Source organism: Lissotriton helveticus, chromosome 5_1 (genome assembly GCF_964261635.1).
Source record: "Lissotriton helveticus chromosome 5_1, aLisHel1.1, whole genome shotgun sequence".
Taxonomy (NCBI): domain Eukaryota; kingdom Metazoa; phylum Chordata; class Amphibia; order Caudata; family Salamandridae; genus Lissotriton; species Lissotriton helveticus.
This window is the reverse complement of record NC_136065.1, coordinates 1,488,181,981-1,488,199,565: the sequence shown is the minus strand read 5'-3', so window position 1 is coordinate 1,488,199,565 and position 17,585 is coordinate 1,488,181,981. Positions and strand designations below refer to the sequence as shown.

The 17,585-nt window shown below is 46.8% G+C and overlaps 1 protein-coding gene across 1 annotated transcript in view; it reads left to right on the top strand.

Moving 5' to 3' along the window:
- The window catches only part of LOC144753662 (calcium/calmodulin-dependent protein kinase type 1G-like), a 338,654-nt gene that overhangs the window by 1,620 nt on the left and 319,449 nt on the right, over positions 1-17,585 (top strand). The gene's annotated exons all lie outside the window — the stretch shown is intronic.

Sequence of the window (17,585 nt, the reverse complement as noted above, 5' to 3'; positions counted from 1 at the left end):
GAAGGCGGGCGCTAGTCGCCCGGCCGTATTTATTAAAGTATGAAATTAAAAAGGTTTTAATTGCATAATCAACAATGAATACAAAAATCAGCAGGACATTCAGTTATACAATTGTTATCAACAAGTTTGAGAGCCTGACCTTAACAAAACTCTAATACATGTTGTTCCTAGCTTAAACTAAACATCCTACACTTGATTTTTGTACATTTCTGGCCATATGGCAGGGTCACTACCGGTGTCAGGTCCTACAAGCTGCGCCTCCCCCCTAGAAGTGCGCATGCGCAGTGTTACCCCGGGAGTTGCCCGGTCTACGCCCTAAACTCCATTTACCCACTAAAGGAGGGCCCTTACTCTGCGCCGGTGGCGTCATGAGTCCACGCGCGCGGGGTGGCTACCAGCCTAAGGAAAACGTGAACTACTCCTACCCGCGCTCCTTTGCATATTACCTTGCCCCTGGAGTACTGGGAGTGGCCCGCAGGCCCCTCCCCCCGGGCGGGAACCTCCATAGGATGATGCCCGCCCCCTCAGACCTCAAATATGTGCTCACCGATAATGGGCACAACGTTCAGCGAGGGAGCGTCCAGGGACAAGGGGGTCTCCTGGGCGCTCCCTACTTCTTATTCCCGAGGGGCCGGGTGGCCCCTCCTATCGCCCGCCCCCCCCGACCCGGAACCACTCCATTGAATCCGGGTCAGGAGGGGGCGCCGGCCATTCGGCGGTGGGCCGCGCCCCCAGGGCACGCCCCCACCGTCGAAGGACACGAGGGGAAAAGGGGGGGAGACGGTCGCCGCGCCGCCATGCGTGCGGGGGGGCCGAGGGCCCCCCCTTTTCAAAGGTGGATGGAGAGCTCTTTATGAATGAAGTACGGAGGACATAAACTTGCTTCCTGGAGTAGGAACAAAAGAGGAAAATTAATACAAAATTAAGAAAGTCAGAAAGAACGGTGGGGCATATTAGCTGGGGGGGGGGGGGGGTAAACAGAATGTGGCACCATGGAAACCGAAAGAGAGATGAAAACAGAGCCAGCACAGAAAACGAGGGAGAGTGTAAGGAATGTGCGTGGACTGAGAAAGGTAGAGAGAGTAGGAAAAGAAGAGGGTAGTTTAAAGAGAGGAATTTCAAAAGCGAGACCGCAAGAGAGGAGAGATATAAAATGCACCTTGAGACAGAGGGGCATCGAGCGAAAGAGACAGAAGAAGGCGAAAGATAAGGAGAGAGAGAGATCACAGAGTGGAACATAAGAGATACATAACAAGTGGGGCACCGGGAAGTGAAGATAAAGGGCGATGAATGAGATGGGGAAAGAGAGGTGGGAGAGAAAGAAGGTGGGTACTCTCTCGTAACGAAATATGATGGATTGTAAATCGTTTCTTATAAGAGGAATGGAAGGGAAAAGAGAGCGAGAAGGCGAAACTACATGGGGAGAGATGAAAATGATCCGTTAGGAAGTGGGCGCCTCTCGGAGAAATGGTCAAAGTGGATTCAAATGTAATAACAGTGATTTAAAATATCACGCAGGGGAATAGCTCAGAGCAGAGAAGATTCGATAATAGAAAACACGAGGAAATGGAATGTGTCAAGCAGACACTTTGAAAATGAACACATATCGCTAGATATCTAGTCCTTGAATGGCACGTGGATAAACCTGAAATGAAATGTGGAAGACTGAAAGGCAGTGGCCAGGCTTTACAAATAGACAACTCTTGGGGATTCTGGCGCATTGGCCTGCGGGTAAAGCTGAAAAGATGACTGTGTTTTCGTTCTGGCACTGAGTCCACGCATAATTAAAACGCAAATTAAGGAAACGTCGCCCTGAAAGAGAACAGCGAAAAAATAAAACTGTTGCTGTTTGTTTTCCTCACAGAAAGCCAAATACTCTCCACTGTTAAAGAATGCTAAGACAAGCCAGCCAATTGAGCATAGAGATGCAATCTCGTCGTGTCTGAATACTGTACCGCACTTAACATAACGAGATTGGACAACAGGCGAGCCTCCCCTCCGCCTTCCCACTGATAAAAAAAAATGCAGGCCTCAAGCTCTAACGGCACACCTACAATAATTTCCTGGTCCGCATTCACGCTGGCCAATGGGTAGGATCCACAGTCATTGGTGAGTGTCGAGAGAGGGGTAGCAGTGTAGCGCTGTGAGGCAGAGGGATATGCGGATTGTTCCCCACCAGGTGCGGTTTTATGTAGGATGGAAAGGGTAATTGAGTGGGATGAGCCCCTGTTTAGCACGTACATAATTGGTTGGAACCCCAAGTTGGGTTGCCTCAGCCTCCTTTCTAGGTGGGAAAGGCACAGTATTCAGATGCAGTCCGTTGTTTGTTTGGTAAAACATGTGATTATGCCTACCACACAGACTGCTGAGTAAATAAAAGAGCATTTTGCTGACATTGATGGAAATGCAGAGGTAAAGGTGTGGGAAGATACGCAGGTGGTTAGTTCTTTGATGACTACATGTACTTTTCCCTTGACGTAAGGTGGTGCTGGGAAACTGCCTTTAGAAAAGGGGTCCTACCTACCTCTATTGCTTTCACCAGAGAATAAATCCAACAGAACAAGACCACAGTATGTTTTTAAGATAGCGTGTTACTTTGCATTGTACTAATTATTTATTTTTTTTATACTTTTTTCATTCTTTACAAAAAATCCATTATTTAGTATTTATTTAGAAACAGATGTATATTCATTTCTTCATTGCATACACAGAATTGTCCATTTGTCAATTTTAACATTTTACAAATTCATCAATTAATGTAAAATGCTCAAACTACAAAACAACACTCCTCCACTTCACCTCCTATGTCACACTCTTGACTAGCATCCCACTCACACTACATAACATTCACTCACCATACACCAATCCGGAGAACCAAACACAACTTCCTAAAGTACACCAGCTGGAACTCTATAATTCGCTCTTCCTGGTGTAACGGCACCGGACTGGGCACATTAATAGTCGACGTACGTTTTGGTAGTATTTAAGATTTTATAACAACCTTCTTCAGGACTGAATAGTGATTGGATATATGTACAACACAACAGGAGGATAAAGGAAGTAAACTATATTTTGTCATGAAGTGATACCCTGTCAATTGTATCACAGGGAAGGACATTATTTAATTATTTCGGATGTCTTCTTAGATTAGCTGTAGGAGGAATCCTTCACTAAAAGATTTCACTGTGGTATAACGCCAGCTGGAAATAGTGGTTCTTACTTGGAATTCAACTGACATGTGCAGCAAGAATGATGCTTCACTGTAAAAAAAAAAACACTCCTCTCTTAGCTTTACTCGAAGTTCTCCACCTAAGAAGACACATGTTTTAGCTGCCCGTAGTTACTGTTAATGCTGGGAAACTGTATCGACCCTCAGATGACCAAAAACACCCCAGCAGCCCACCCCAAACCTCACGTGTCACCAGACCCCATGTCTTTTGTTCCTGTCTCTCTCACAATAGGAGTTTAATGCCATTGCATGTATTTGTTGTGGTTTTTTTTAAATTTCAAATAAGCCTGCTCACCACATATAATCCTCTTCATCTACAGTTAATGTACTGTACAGTTAATGTTATTTCTTCATTGGGTATTTATTTATTTATTTAAAGGGTAAATTCTGAGGTAAAGTCCCAGGCTGCTCTCTCTCTCTCTCTCTCTCTCTCTCTCTCTCTCTCTCTCCCTCTCTCTCTGCCCTGTGGCACATCGCAAAAGAAACAAACACCATCTACCATCCCAAGCACAGCCCTGCTTGCACTTTCTGTTTATTACTGTTAACAGAGCCTGTGTGTTAGATCTGGGGGTCTCTAGTTGGAAATGGTATTCACCTTTGTCCAAATAGGGACCCTTACTTCTAAATCAGGATAACGGGGTTACCCTCCTTAATAACCCCTTCTCACCCCCTTGGTAGCTTGACACGAGCAGACTGGCTTATCTCAGAGGCAGTGTGTTAAGCATTTGTGAATATACACAGTAATACAGTGAAAAAACTACAGATGGACACAACACAGGTTTTATAAAAATAAGTATTCTTTATATGGACCTAACACAAGACCAAAAATGACAAAAATCCACAATACTACACTTAAGATTGCTTTAAAGTTGATAAAAGTTACTTAGTTCATGTTGATGATAAATGCGACAAAGTTCTCAACAAAGTACCTGGATGCGTAACGCAAAGTGATAAAAGGCTTGCAAAAGGGGAGATGCGTCGGTTCTGTGATCCGGGGGAAATGATGCGCCGTGCCTCAATGCTTGTGCAGAGTAGGGGATGCGTCGTAATCCTTACCGGTGCGGGGGAGATGCGTAGATTCTCGGCCTGCGGGCCCGTTGCGGTACGCAAGATGGTGCTGTGATGCGATGATCCGGTTGTGATGCGAGAAGATGTTGCCCTTGATGCGACGTTGCCAGAACGCTGCGATGATGATGCGTAGGCACCCTGGCAGCCTTGCGACGACTTTGTACTTTGGAGGCCCGACAGGCCCTGCGACACACTTCTCTGGTGATGCGATGGCGACTCTCTCGATGGAGTCATGCTTCTCCGGTGATGCGACAGCAGGCAGCTTCAATGAACACAAGCTTCCAGGGAGATGCGGCGAAGGTTCGCTTCTCCGGCGATGCTACGATTTCAGCTGCGGCGGCGACACGCTTCTTCTCGATGCGTCGCGCTTCCAGCTCCCAGCGACACACAAATGTCTGTAGATAGAATTCCCAGCAAGGAAATTCAGAGGGGAGCTGGAGATGAAGTCTTTTGTCCCTGAGACTTCAGCAGGAGGCAAGCACAGTTCAAGCCCTTGGAGAATATTCTGTAGATGATGAAAGTCCTTAAAAAGTTCCTTTTCCTTTCCTTGGCAATGAAGCAACCACTGTAGGCCAACCCAGCAAACAGCACACTGGCAGAGGGGCAGTCAAACTCCTGCAGCTTCCTTGGTTCTTCTCCTTGGCAAAAGGCTTCTTGTTCCAGAAGTGATTTAATTTCTTGGGATCAGGGTCCCAATATTTATACCCCAAAATCCTTTGTTCTTTGAAGGCAGAGAGGCCTCTGCCTAGTCCAAACCAGTTCCTGAGCACTTTGTTTACATGACTCTCTCCTTCCTTTCACTGTGCAGGGCAGAGACATCAGCCGTCCCACAGGAGGTGGAGCCAGCACAGTGGAGGGAAGGCCAGCCCTATTCAGGTCCCAGGTGCAACTCCTCTCTCCCATCTAGATGCAGATCTCTCTATTCATTACTGGGCTGCCCCAGCCTGTCTCCTGGAATCCACCAGCCCGTCACTCACAAACCCAGACAAGGAATACACAACCTAGCAGAGGCAGGCCTGGACAGTTAGGCAAGAAAATACCTACTTTCTAAAAGTAGTATTTTCAAACGCAGAATATTAAAAACAACTTTACTAAAATATGTATTTTATCATTCTTTGAGTTCAGGCATACTAAATTTGGATTTCTACCATGTTTCCTGAGTCAGTTAGGATTATAAGAATGTAATAACCTAACTGCCCATTCTGGCCTATGGAGAACACGTAGCCTTCAATAGTGAAAAACGAAAATGGCTGTAATTCACTATTAGGACAGGCCCCCGGCTGAGCTCCATGCTTAGTTGTTCGCTAAAATCAGGTGTAAGCAACTCCATTTTAATGTTTTTTTATTCCTTCACCACTGTTTACGCCAACTCCGGTTAGGGTACTTAGGCCTAATTTCACATATAATTACGCATATTGTGAGACCGGCCACACTGTCACTGCCCGCCACTGACGCCAACACTATCGCCGTGTCCGTGGTCACCACTAGGCACCCAGCGCGGCCTCACTGAATGCTTTTAGCCCGCTATAAGGAGCCTTGACTTAAATGTTATGTCTGTCCTTTTTTACCCCCCACAGGTACAACTCGAGAGGAAATACCTCTTGCACATATAAGCACCGTAGCGTGTCCTTTACACACAGGGCACTGACAAACTCATAAAAACCCCTGTAACACCCTACACATATAAGGTCCTGACGAAAGCCAGTAGAAGAAAAGGCCTGGCTGAAACTAGTTGACCGCACAGGATGTCGGAGGCCATAAGCCTACAGTGCACGTCCGAAAGCCTTTGTTTTTATTGCCTGCCTGGGGCCCACCATTAAAACAGTCTTTGGGACACACAGGACAGTATTTTAAACCTCACTCAGAGCACACTCACAGCACCCTCACGAACCAATTAACCCACTCCGCAGAAATCTGGTGTCGAAGCACACCTGAGGTACACTCGGTATCTCGGGTGGGGCCCGATGATGAAGCATGCCACTAACTAGGTTGGTGGGTGAGGGCCTTCATAAAACCTAATGGTTTTCCTCCACCCGCAGACATACAAACAATTTAAACCATTGCTAGTTCTCATTGATTGCTAACATATAAACTGGGGAAATGGACTAGCCTCTCTAGTTCTCCTCTCTCTTTTTGATTACAACATAGTCAGTCACATGCCAGCCTAATGTCTCCATGGGGCTTCACGTGCGGGGGAAAGTCAGTCACATATTAGGCTATCAGGCTGACGTCTCTATGGGGCTTCATGCACTGTGGCATAGGTAGTCACTTGACTGACATCTTGAGTGACCAGATTATGAGAAGCAAAAATGTTGACCGGCCAGACATAGAAGTAGAAAAAAGACTAAAGGCTGACAATGAATAAGGTATAAATCTGTCCTGTCTCAGTTTTGGTATATATGTACATATATATTTGCATGTATATTCACTGAAAAAAACAAAGGTTACAGAGACTTTATAGTTCACTGACCATGTCATGATTGATGTAATATGTGAGATCATAAGCAATGCATTGCGGGGCGCAAGTTATAGTTAGCTCAGTTAACTACTATAACTGCTAACTGCTAAATTTCTCTTGTTTTGTACAAGTAAAATGTCAGCCTAACTATGACGTCCCTGTAATCTTTATTTTTTCAGTGAATTTTTAAGTTTTTTTTTAACATCTATTTCATAATTATAAAGTCTCTGTAACCTTTGTTTTGTCAGTGAATTTCTAAGGTTTTTTAAATTCTGTTTGCTAACTACAACATCCATGTACCCTTTGGATTTTTTCAGTGACTTTCTAAAGTTTTATAAAAGCGAATTCTTAACTAAAACGTCCCTGTAACCTTTGGTTTTCTCAGTGAATTTCTATTGATTTTTTTTAACTAGTAATTATGTTTGGAGAGTGGTGGAGGAAGGGGGCTGGGCCTCCAACCAGCTCTCATGAATTCTGCTGTTGAGGACTTACAGGAGGTAGCAGGAAGACTTCTTGGCCCCTAAAGTCCCTCAGGAGTAAAGTGGACTTCATCCCCCAACCAGTAGTACACCAAGAGCTGAGCCGCGTTTACAGAGTGGTGTACAAAAGGGACATGGTCTCCAAACACCTCTCAGCAATCCAGCTGTGTGGACTTACAGGAGGTAAAAGGAGAAGTAGTTGGCCCTCAAGCACGTCCTTGGAGGCCAGCTATCCCTCCTGTTAGCTCCAGTAAGTCCCACACAGCAGGACTGCTGAGAGGTTGACAGACGTCACGCCCCCTTTCTCCACCACTGTGCTGCAAACACTGCTCCTGGCGCACTACTAGTAGGGGGATGAAGTCCCCATGGATCTTGAAGGATCTTGGGGACCAACTACCCCTCCTGCCACTTCCAGTAACACCCACACAACTGGATTGCTGAGAGGTTGCCAGAGGCCATACCCCCTTTCTCCACCACTCTGCAAATATGCATCTTGATGCACTACTGGTTTGGCGGAAGTAGTCCACTTTAGTCCTTAGGCCCTCGGGAATAAGATGGAATTAATTCTCCAACCAGAAGTGTGACAGGAGGAGCGTTTGCAAAGTGGTGGAGAAAGGAGGCATGGCCTTTAAGTCCTCTCTGCAATCCTGCTGTCTGGGACTTACTGGAGGTAACAAGAGGGCTTTTTGGCCTCCAAAGAACCTCAGCATTAAAGGGGATTACATTCCTCAACCACCATTACACCATGAGGTGCATTTTCAGAGTGGTGGTGAAGGGGGCGTGGACTCTGGTGACTTGCCGGAGTTTTGTTTTTTCAATTTAATAATTGTTTTTAGGTCAGGGGAGCTGCATCCCCTGTGGCCTGGCCTCTCCAGAGGAAGCCAGCATTGGTTTTAAACAGAGGGAGCTGCTAACATGCAGCTCCCCCTGTCCAATATATTTTATATGTTAAATCTCCTTTTGGTGTTGTATCTAAGTTCTTATATTAATTTTTCTCATTGGGGTGCAAATTGGTCTACTGCGCTGATCTACTGAGAAATATTTGATATTGACAAAAAAATTTCTTTGGTTTGACTATTGCACATATTGACTATGGTTTTATAGAAGAAATATTTCCCCCCACTGAACCAATTGTTTTTGCATGCCACTAGATATATGCAAAGCCAGCATCTTCAATGTCACAGCGCGGACAAAGGGAATAATCATGGAGTCCATACCGACAAAACTGAGCCCAGGTGTAATACACCCGGATAAGGTATTTGAAGTGCAATAGTCGATGGCTGCTATTCATAGATATATTACAGACAACCGAAAAACAATAGGTCCACTGATGATTATGTCTACGTCTACTTGACAGTCACTACAAGCCTTGTTCATGACCGGTCCCCAGGTTTCCTATGAGAAGGCATACATTGTAGCAATTGCCTGATGTGGAACGCTGCCTGCAAAAAGTATGTCAGGTCTGGTATCTCTAATGGTTCCGCTAGTGAGTCATCCAAAAATGTCTGCATCGCGTGATACGCCTGATAGTAATGAAACTGCTCAAGTGTAGTCGGCTCTGTACACTGGGCACTGACCAGGGCCCAGGTGTGGAGAGTCCTGCTCTCAAAGAAGTCGCCTATACATTGAATCCTGCCCTGAGGGGAACCACGCACACCACTCCAGCGGGAGTTGCAGGGAACAAAGCAAGGAACTGATTTGCTGAGATGTCAAAAGTTTTTGTGCGGGACCTATGAGGTATATGATATGGAACTGCTGCATAGGCCTACTGAATAAGAATTAAGGGAGTGACTTGGGCATTGCAGCATCCTGTTCCAGCCATAGATGTGGCAAGCCCACCTGTCCATGAAGCCAGAAGTGTGCAAACATAATCTGTGCAGCTCTGGAATAAATCTCTAGATTGGGGGCAGTTAGTCCCCCCATCGCGTACGGGATAGTGAGCATGTTCCATCTCACACTCGGTTGCTTGCCAGCCAATGCTAAGCACACTAACCAGTTGCACAGGGTCCTAAAGACCCACCTAGGTAGAAACACTGGAATGTTTACAAACAGGACCAAAAATCTAGGTAGTACCACCATCTTTATGATGGCTATACAGCCAATGAAGGAGAGAGTCACAATGAATCTAATGATCTTTCACCTCTGTTAGACGGTATATCACTTTGCCATAATTCTCACTTATCACTACCTCTGGGTCAGTATGTACCTGTATGCCCAATATGGCACTCGGTCCGTCGTCCGCTTCAGTGGGTAGTCCAATTGCACCTGTGCCGTGGCAGCAGTGACAAGGAAAATAAAGGACTTGTCCCAGTTTATGTGCAGTCCAGATTGCCCCCAAATAGGACAACCTTATTAATGACTGGAGATAGATTATGTTCAGGTTCCCAAACAAGCAAAAGAGTATCATTGACATAGGCAAATTAGTCAGTCTACAATTGGGGAAGCGAATGCTGCAGTGCACATGATACTCTAGTAGCGTGCGTCCCAATCGCTCTGCTACTAGTGCATACAAAAGTGAGGAAAAGGTGACCCACTGGTGCATGCCTCTAGTGATAGTGCATGAGGCTGACATTCACACATTGATGCAAATTCTGGCCATCGACTCTGCGTTAAGTACATGGATAAGTTTCAGGAAAATATCACCCACCCCAACGAGACACAACACAGCCAGCATAAACCCCCACTTCACAGAGTCAAATGCTTTTCTGCATTTAAAAAAATCTCTGCTGCATGGACTTCAGGATCAACTTGAGGAAATCGCTCCAAAGAGGATAAGCAGAATATATATGAGCGACTGGCCAGGTAAAATGCCAGACTGTTCAGGGCCCACAATGCCAGGAAGCAACCGTGCCAAGCAATTAGACAAAACCTTTGCAAATATTTTTTTTGCCATTTTTAGAAGTGACTATGACCAATATGTCGAGCAGTGCTTGGACGAATTACCCAGCTTAGCAAGGGAAACTATGAGGGCCTCATACATGGTGGACACCATATGGCCATCCCACTCCATCTCCTCGAACAGGCTGAGCAGGTGTGGCACGAGTTTGTCTTGATAAGCCTTGTAGAAGGCCACTGTTAGCACACCCGTGCCTGTTGCCTTCCCTCCCAGCGTGTCTTTCAGCACTGCAATGACTTCAGTAGGGTGAAGTGGTGCCATGAGCCATTCCCTGTGATCATTTGTAAGCCATTGCAAGGTGATGTGAGATAAATAATCAGTTTTTGAATGCTCATCGTATGCAATTCTGGAGGTGTAAAGGTCTGAGTAGTAGTGGCGCAATTGATTTACTACCTGTTCAAAGATATAGAGAGGGATCCTCTGCTGATCTAGCACTTCTAGCACTTCGCTGTCCTCGTGGCTGGGCTGGAAAAGGGACACCGGAGTGATGCCTGGCCGGTCACCCTCGCCATAGATCTGTGCTGTGGCATAGATGCCTAAGTGTGTGACCTCGCTTTGTGCCAGCTCATTATATTACTCAGGTTTGGCTGTAATAGTGCCCAATAGGATCTGCTTTGCCGTCCCCCCAAGGATGCATTCCAGGTTCACCAACTTGGCCTCCGCGCATGCCACCCAGCCGTGTCTTGAACGAAGCATGACTCCTTGAATGTAGATCTTGAATGTCTCCTAGACAGTGGCAAATTTCTCCTCCGACCCCATATTTTTACGTAAATATTTTTCGATTGCTTGAACCAGTTCCTTTCAAAGCGCAGGATCCATCAGGGAGTACTGTAGAAAGTGCCAGGAAAAGCACTCAGGCATTGTTCCGCTCCCCCAGGGTCAACATCACAGGGGAGTGGTCTGAGTATGTGTGTGGCAGGTGGCTACAGAGCCAAACTTTGGACAACAAACTGTGAGATATAAACCAGTTGTCGATTCTTGTATGTACATTGTGTACTGACAAGTAATGTGTATTTTGCCTGCCATTTGGGGAGAGATAATGCTACACATCGTTCAAGCCACAACCCTCCACCACTGCAGTGACAGTGTGAGCTGCAGCAAAGAGCAATCTATGCAAGCCCTGGGAGCAATAGAGTTCGGGGGACGAGGCACAAATGAAATCCCCACCCCATATCTGGGGTAAGTTGCCATAGTTCGCTAGCTTAGTGTGCAGTGTGTGGAAAAATTGTGGGTCATCATATTTTGTGCCATATACCCCCATCCAGTATAGAAAAGTGCTCCTTTTAACAGTGTGTAACTACATATCGACCCCCGAGGTCTACTTGATCTTCCTGCATTCTAATGCCTGAGCCTCGTCTAGTCCAAATCAGCATACCTCACACATGAAGAGTGAAGCCCGCAGCATGGCAAGTCTCATTCATATGCTGCTGTGTTAGCAACTTGCTTCTACGGGGCAGCTTTGTGTCCTACAATATGGCAACATCTATCTTATGACACTGCAAATACAATACCACTGTACGGATTTTTCTGCAATCATTAAGTCCTATACATTCCACGTGAGAAAAGCCAAAGGGCTAGCCGCTCCCCATCAGAGGTCGAGTCCGTCTCACCATCAGGTACCCCCATGCCTAGTAATGGTCAACCAGTGTTGTCGCTGTCAGCCATGCAATCTTATCAGTCCTCGTACGTGCCATATAACGTGTCTAACATGGCTTACTCCTCCCCTACCCCTGCTATGCCCCCCAAGTGCTGGTACAGGAGTACTCAACAGTTTGCACAGCAGTGCTCGTCCCACCTATTCCTATCTACTAGTTCCATTAGAGAGCCCCCAGAAGAACAGTGTGGTGCACACATGGAGACAGATGTTGTCTGCCAAGCACCCGTGCAACAGCAAGTCACAGGCGGTCGAATCAAAAGTGTTTAAAATATCTATCATGCAGCGAGCAGACAGAACTACATATTAACACTCCACTTCAATATGTAGAACTCTTGTTGCTTGCCCACAAGCTAGTGCCACCGCAATCTCCGCTCGCATTCCATACTCAGCCTTGTGTGAACATCCAAGGCCGGTCACCAGGCACCCCCACATCCACCAGCATCTTCAGCTCATCCCAGTGGCACACCCCACAGTACAAAGTCACCAGTCTTTCGACACATGGCACACATCCGCAGGAGCTAACATACCAACACTAATAAAAACAATGTATAATTTAAACCTCAATAACAAATTACTCTGTCAATGTGTAAAGCTCCCAAGGCTTCAGTCCAGGTCCTCTTGATCCTGAGAGGCCTCCAGCTTGATGTATTCCGGTCTTGGAGATCGTCATTTCCCATTCGCCATCTCTCGTTGTTTAAGGCACTGCTGCAGGAGTTTAGGGTCACTGAAAATATTGGTTTTCCCATCTGCAGTCACTCACAAATGAGCTGGGTAGAGCATGGCATAGCTGAGTTTCAACTCTTGTAGCCTTCGTTTGGCAGGTAGGAACTGTCTCCACGCCTCTTGAACATGAGATGTAAAGTCTAGAAAAATGGAAAGTTCTGTGCCTTCATAATGAAGGGTCCATAGTTCTTGGGTTCAGCGAGCGCCCCATCGATATCACAGTGATTTGAGAAGCTTAGCGATGATTGGGTGGAGCCTGGCCCACGGCACCAGCAGTGGAATGAGAGATTGATGGGCTCACTCCGCAACAAACATGTCTGCAAAAGTTTCTCTTTCCAGCAGCTCCACGAGCAGGCATTCTATGAAGGTCTCCATATTTCCAACATTGGTTGATTCTGCCAGAACAACTATGCCTACGTTATTTCACCAGGAGCAGGCTTCTAGGTCTTCCGACTTAGCTTGCTGCACTGATAGTGTCTTCTTCAGTTGTTTATTTGTTCGTGTAAATGAGACCTGCTCATCGTCTCCAACACCATTCTCTGCACCATGTCTAGATGCTCCGGCTGCTTGTTGACACATTCTGACACCCTGTCTAAATGGTAGGAGAGGCCATCAATCTTCCCATCAATCTTAGTAAGATTAAGTTGCATGGCCGTCAGGGTCTGAAAGTTTGCCTTCCAGCTCCAGCCCTGGGGGGTCTGGTCCCACCTTGGGCACCACTGCACTTTCTTTCCCGGATCAAGGAGGTTTCCTCAGGTCAAATTATAGCTTGGACTGAGTCTAGTTGGTCTTGTCCTTTATGCCTGATAATACCAGGAACGCGGTTAGTGTTAAGACAGCATCTGTGCAGTGCACCAGGTAGTACTGTGGGGCTGTCAACAGTGTCTCTAGGAAACCCATAGTTAACGTCTCTCATCAGGGAGCTAATAGTGTTATCAACAACTCAGTGTGAGCCCCAAGTGCAATGATATAAATCATAGCTGATATGGGCCTCCTCTCACAGCGTGGACCTGTGGCCGGCAGCCAGCACAGCGCCCCCCCCAAAAACAGCAATTCGAAGCCAGTCTAATTAAGGGACCCAAACTCTGGCTTCCAAAGTCAGGGATCTTTATATTGATAACCCATAGGCGCTGCCCTCTGTACAGGTGTTTGTTTCCTGTTCCCTATCTCGCTGCTCCACAACTGGTCCACGGTATAGTGCCAATGAGGTCGTCCTCTCACAGACACAGCCCAGGCCTCAGAGATCACAGCAGGCTTCACACAGCAAGGCAGGCCAGCGCCGGTATCCAGTGTTCCACAGGGAGGCTCCTGCTCATTCACTCACCTCCTCACCTCAGGGTAGCTGATTCAAACTGCAACCAGGCCTATTTCTGCCTTGAATATCTTGGCCTGCTGCAGCAGACGGACCGCCAAAGGCAGTGTGGTCGCCGATTAGGGACCAGCACGCCTTAGCAGCACAGCAGTGTCCCTCTCCAGGCGTCAAGGGGGCTCCAAGCAGATACAAGGGGGGACCGCGGTCGAGCAGGCCCCAAGGGCGCTGTTGCTCCTCTCTCAACCAGTGGGCCCCACGTCTTACAGCAGGACTGTGCTCACAGTCTGCTATCCTCAGGCCACCTCAGGTAGTACAAAACTCACAGCAGGCCACTGGCAGTTGCGTGGAGGTCCAGGGTGTATCCACCAGTCCGGAGCTGGCAGGCGACCCAGCGGAACGCAGTCGGGTGCCACCAGCCTCAGAAAAAGCAGGCCAGCCACTGCACTCCATAGCAGGCAAATGGGCACTGGCCTCAGGATTTTTTATGTCCAGTAGCAGGCTGCACTGCTTTGTTGCAGAGTCCCCAAGCAGGCACTGGGGTCTCCTTTCAGAGGTGGCAGATGAATCCCTAGCATGCAGGCGTATGCGACAGGCCTGTGGCTCACAGGTCAGCATGGAACGTCAGGCCGCCGCCCGGACGAATATTTATTTTTATTTTTATTTTTCCTTTTCTTCAATACAAAACGAAAGTGTACATATGTACATATGTATTCGTTCACCAGTAAGTCATTGCATATTGTGGCGCCATAATCATTTTAACATTAGCACATTTTGCAATCCTCAAGATACATACCATGGGGTTCAAGGATGTTGTATTCTTTGTACGGTTATTAAAGCACAAGGAGAAGGAGAAAAACAAGAAAAAAGTGGGGAAAGTATCCCATCTAATAGCCCCCCGCCTAATTCAAAACCACAGCGCAGCTTTTTGTTTTGGTATGCTTTGGTCTGCAAGATGGAGGATAATAAAAGTGGCCAAAGGAGCTTGCCTAAACAGGGGCCATCTTCAGGCTAGGCAAGCTGTGCCCCCTTCTTTGTGGACAGTTGATGTCTTTTAATGAACAATGTCCACCAGTAAGGATTCCATCGGAGGTGGAGAGGTAGGTCATTCCAGGACTTGGCGGCGGTGTAGGAGAAGGAGCGGCACCAGATGCGGTGGATGCTAGTGGTGTGTCCAAGGGCGAGTGAGGAAGAGCGCAGGTGTCCTGCGGGCAGGTAAAAATTCAGTTGATAGTTGTTGTAGGTGAAGGATTCTGAGGTGATGTGGATCTATTTGGGGAGGTCCATTATGAGTCTGGCCTTGGTGTGCTGTATGGTCTGGATTTTTCTGAGGTACGTGGTGGAGATTCCACCATAGAGGTCATTGCCATAACTGAGGTGGCTGGAAACGAGGACCTGTTTAACCACATCCTGGTGTTGATCGGAAAATTCTGTGGAGCAAGTGAAGGATGAGGCAGGAGGAGGTGACTGCGCTGACTTGTTGTTTCATGGTTCGTTGGCTGTCGAGGATGAGGCCCAGGTTGCATTCATTGTCTGTCGGTGTGGGTGTTGGTCTGAGAACTGCTTGCCACCAGCTGTGGTCCCATAGGGAGGTGATCTTCCCGAAGATCAGTACTTCTGTTTTGTCGGAGTTGAGTTTGTGGCAGTTGTCTCTCATCCACTTTAGAAATCATCTGATTATGTTGGATTTCAATATTCTGAAAGCCATAATCATTCAGGGCTTTATTTAGTGTTTGATGGATGAGTTGCTCTGTCAAAATATGATGGACTTTCAATATCACAGGTTCCATAAACTATAATGCACTTGTAATATGGCAGATGGGGCATCTGCAGTGCTTACATTGGGCCAGTGGTTGCCAGTGAGGGCCATCAGCACTCATTTTGGGGGATCAGCACTTATTTTTCTGCATCAGACATTTTCTCAGAGCAAGAGATGGAAACAAAATGGAAAAATGGAGGGAGAGAAATAAGGAAACACAGTCATAAGGGAACAATGCAAAATATTCAAGAGTGAGATAAATGGGAAGGGAGTGTCTCGTAATATGTTCAAGAAGCACAGGTGGAATAAAGATTATGCAACTTTGGCATTGGCATTCAAACATGTAATTGTATCAGCTGCAGGCTTCTGAGCAGAGCGGGCACTGGCATTCAATCTTTTACAAATTAAGCTTTGAGCATGTGCCACTTTTGGGATTAAACATCCATTAAGTAAGCCTTATTTATGCTTTGGCAGGACGGATACTTCATCAAAATGTGACGGATATTCCATCTGCCGTATTACAAACCCATGCACACAGTCTTTGACCGTGCACATCAAGCTGTGGGTGCAGGATGAGGCCTCCGGCCATGTGTGATTCCAACACCCTTGGAATTCACTGTGCAAGCATAAAAATAAGACAGGTTCTGCACTTGTAATCATTCACAGTGGGCACCACAGGATTGGTTGTGGATACCAAGCATTGCCAACGGCTGATCTATGCATCTATTTCTCACTTAAAACACATATACCAAATGGAAGTTATGCATGTTTACAAAGAAGTGAAAATAAGATTTGTATTCAAAGAATTCCAGTCGAAAGGCATTATGGTATTGTTTCACCTAAAATAAATACACATTTGGCATTAATTGAGAGCAACACAACCATAACTCGACCAATTCAATGCTCATGACCTACACATTAAAACATAGATTTCACCAGAAATAGCATCATCAATACCATCAATTAAACTATGCTATGGGCATAGGGTGCTCATCCTGCGCACAGAATATAGCAGACACAGTCAAAGCCCAGATACAGTGAGCCACTGGAAGCTTGCTTAACTCCTTCCATACTCATGACGAGCTCATCTCGTCATGCAGTACACTGCTCGTGTGCTGATGACGAGCTGAGCTCGTCATGAACAATGGGAAAAAATGAGTGCGAGCGCTGAGGGGGAAATGCTGTAGCATTGATGGTGTTAACACCGTAGCGGCTGCCGCGATTTCACGGCAGTGCGGCGGTTCCGCGAAATGGGCGGGGCAAATTTGGCCGCTGGACGTTCGTAGCACCAGCGAGGTAGTGCTCGCGACGGCCAACGGACGACAGCAGCAGGGAAGGGGTTAAGTGCTGGACTTGATAGTATGACCTGCACACCAAGCAAATAGGGCACGGCAAATGACCATACCCATAGGGCTCTTTTGGGAGGCTTGTTAACCGAAAAGCCTGGCTAAAGGGCAGATCTACGTCCAGAGATCTTTTTTTGTGACAATCCATCCAAAACCAATATTGTAGAAGAAGGAGTCTTTTTTTAAAAAAAGGCTCAGACCTGTAGCAAATGGGCTCCATCCATTTAGTCCCCAAGGATGTTTCTCATTTGACTACCCATTTTTGAACTTTTACTGTGAGTGAGTCTCACCACCTCAGTCCCACTGACAGTAAATTCCAGGTAAATTGCTCTGAGAGTGCTAACTGCCAGTGTCTATCTTTAACGATAAGGCTGCTGTGCAGTTAGGCTAAGAGTCACTAGGCTGGTTAAACATGCATACGTGAGCACTTGCTTGTGTGCACATGTGCAGGCTTCTCATGTCACACTACTGACACTGATCCAAGATGGCTGACGGCTGAGGAGCTCCGACCGGGAACTTCCTGATTAGGGATCGCCTTTTTAGTGATTTATCCCTGAGAGAGGCCCTTCTGGGCTCCACCACCCCTGGGGATCGGTAGGCTGCAACTCCACGATTCTCTGCCTTGGCCTAGCTACCGCCTCCGACTGTGTGTTGACGGTGA